The following is a 3,290-nucleotide window of genomic DNA, read 5'->3' on the forward strand; positions in this document are numbered from 1 at the left end:
TTCCACATTAATTTAGAAACTGAAACTCTATAAGGTTTTGACTGGTTGACCACTTTATGGAGGATATGATATAGTGGTCTTTGGACTATTATATCATATCTTACATTGACATACCAAGTAACAAGTTGAGTGCATACCGTACTATATATACTAGCAATAAGTACTATCAAAAAGTATTCAAGAAAGAATTGTTACCTGCATGCGCTCTGATTCCTCAGGCTCGTTCTTTGCCGTCTCCTGTGCAGTTAGACCCTCCTGCTTGAAAAGGCAGTTCAAAAGATGTTAGTTATACAAATACACAAAATAGATAATGCGCCCAAGGTGAAAAATAACTGAATAGAACTAACCATTCTGCATATAGTATCTAAAATAAATACGAACAAGTATTTGTTTTTTCTTTCTCTTATCATTTTTTCGGGATTCGTGTTGTTTTTGGGATTTGATTTCACCTTCTTCTTAAATACTCGTCATCATTTCCCCATCCGAAATCCTCGCTACTCTTCGTGTTTCCCCATCCTCAAAATACTAAATGTTAATTTTTTTTTTATATTATATATATTTCACTATTTTTCAAGCATGGGCCTTTTTGCAAATCCAGGTGTTTAGGAACTGTGGGCCTATAAATGCTGGCCCATTTAATTTCATACTCATTGTCAAGATACCAAATATATTATATATATTTCACTATTTCTCGTTTTTGACATAAACTATCATTTTATTTTATTGAACCAAGACGACGTTGTATTTTTGGCTTTTTTGGTATTTCATTTAATTGGACTATATCAAGATAATGTAAAATGAAATATTAGCTATTTTATTTTGGTCATGGGATCAAGTCATGGTAAAACACCAAAAAGAAGCAAAACCAAAAAAATTAAAATGTGACTATTGATTCCAAGGTCTAGTTTAGAACTTAGACATATCAAGGTCATGAATATGTTGATCTTGTCATCGAACTGCATTATATCTATCTACTTTTTGAGTTGTATATATAGTTTTTCTTCAAAGCTTGTTCACCTATACATACGACTGCAACTATCATAGAACAGAACACTACAATCCAAACTTGTAGGAAAAGAATAATGTTTGCCAAGAGAAAGGCATCTTGAATATATGTGTATTGTCTTCAACAATCATATATTTAACGTACGAAAGCTGGTACTTATAAGAAACCATTAGTCCTCTATCAAGTTTTGAACTATCCTATAAACTAATTTGCATGGCTTCTTTTGCACCTTTGTGTCCTCAGGAAAATTCTCTACTTCTCGAAAGATTTCCTAGTTTTGGTCTCAAAAGCACTAGAAGAGTTTCCCATGTTGGACTTGATTTTTGGTTCCAGGGACACCATATGGTTCCTTCTGCTTTGATGCGATCTGTTAAACCCAAGCGATTTGTCAGTACAGAGACGCAAACTCAAACTGGATCTCTTCAATTTGATACTTACATGGCTAAAATGGCGAAACAAGTGCATGAGACCCTTGATGAGGCAGTACCATTGCGACATCCCCTGAAAATTCATGAAGCAATGAGATATTCGCTCCTTGCTGGTGGAAAGCGAGTCCGACCAATTTTATGCATTGCCTCATGTGAATTAGTGGGAGGTGATGAAGCAGCCGCACGTCCAATTGCCTGTGCAATCGAAATGATACATACCATGTCACTCATTCATGATGACCTCCCTTGTATGGACGACGATGATTTTCGTCGTGGAAAGCTTACTTGTCACAAGGCTTTTGGTGAAGAAACAGCAGTACTTGCAGGTGATGCACTTTTATCTCTTGCATTTGAGCATGTCGCAACTGAAACCACGAGTGTGTCTTCAGACCGTGTGGTTCGGGCCATAGCAATACTGGCTTCAGCAGTTGGATCAGATGGGCTGGCAGGAGGTCAAACAGTTGATATTGCTAGTGAAGGAAAAATAATTGATCTGAGTGAATTAGAGTACATACACTTGCACAAGACAACATTGCTTTTAGAAGCTTCCGTTGTTTGTGGAGTGATCATGGGTGGGGGACACGCTGTCGACGTGGATAGATTGCGAAAATATGCAAGGTATATAGGTCTTCTGTTTCAAGTGGTGGATGATATTTTGGATGTTACAAAGTCTTCAGAGGAATTGGGGAAAACGGCAGGAAAGGATTTGGAAAGTGATAAAGCCACATATCCTAAGCTGATGGGGATTGAGAAAGCCAAGGAGTTTGCAAATGCATTGGTAGCAAAAGCTCATGAGGAACTTTCATACTACAATAGCACAAAAGCTGCACCCCTGTATCAGTTCGCTAATTACATTGCACAAAGACAGAATTAGTACTGCAGGTTAGGAGAAAGATGTTATTATTGCTTTCCATAGAACAGAACAGATGAACAAAAAAAAGTTACTCAACATATCAGCAGTCCAAAATCTTGGATAAAGAGATGTTGTATTAAATTACTCTGTAGATCATCTAAATAGACTTGGGACTTGCATTTTGGTTCCACAGTATACTAAGTTTTTGTGAAAACTAGGTTCCCAGTGCTTTGTTTCCGTTATGTGTATGCCTGTTTATAAGTGCGGTCGTTCTACACTTTACTCTTCTTTATAATCGTAGATCCCATTTAGCCAGTTGTGCTGATATTGAAATTTACTTTTGGCTAAACTACAGATTATTTACATCTTGTTGCTTTGAATTGTTCTGATTAATTTGAGTAAATTATACAACAAGCTGCTATCCTTTAAGGCATTTGATTCATGACTGGTGGCACTACTGACTGTTGAAAACCCTCGTGCACTGCTAGCGCACCACACCTCCATACCTTTGTTCAGTCAGTTGCTGGAGTTTGCTTTCAATCTGATCAACTCTGTCTTCTTTTCCAAATGGCTCCGGTACAATACCATGGAGCTTAGGTGTAGCACCAATGTTGTATCTCGTCGACTAATTTGTCAGCTTCAGCTACCATCCCAAAATAAAAAAAAAAATTCAATTACGTTTTTTTTAAAAATATTTAGAGGGTTAATTCAACAATTATTCTGTAGTACAATTCAAAAAATAACAAAGCATTCATATCTCCATTATGGGCTCAACCAACAATGACAAAACTCGGTCTTTCGTCTCTCTGTCAGGAACACCATGTCCATCTCCATACTGATACATGCATTGAGCCATTCGAGCAAGGTTCACTACAGCTTCTATATAAGTTTGTGAAAAAAATGAATCATCCAATGGATCTTTGTTCATCTTCTTCCATAAGTTGCCGATCATATGTCTAATATACTCGCAAGCAACTTCTTCTGAGACTCCAGTTTCATGCAT

The 3,290-nt window shown here is 37.0% G+C and overlaps 1 pseudogene across 1 annotated transcript; it reads left to right on the plus strand.

Annotated features, from left to right (window-relative positions):
• The first annotated feature begins 1,146 nt into the window (after positions 1 to 1,146).
• On the plus strand, positions 1,147 to 2,652 carry LOC147494862 (geranylgeranyl pyrophosphate synthase 7, chloroplastic pseudogene; annotated as a pseudogene). The gene has a single exon (XR_015200249.1). The product of XR_015200249.1 is annotated as a geranylgeranyl pyrophosphate synthase 7, chloroplastic pseudogene (transcript).
• Positions 2,653 to 3,290: the final 638 nt, after the last annotated feature.

This window comes from Coptis chinensis, chromosome 6, assembly GCF_015680905.1.
Source record: "Coptis chinensis isolate HL-2020 chromosome 6, ASM1568090v1, whole genome shotgun sequence".
Lineage (NCBI taxonomy): Eukaryota > Viridiplantae > Streptophyta > Magnoliopsida > Ranunculales > Ranunculaceae > Coptis > Coptis chinensis.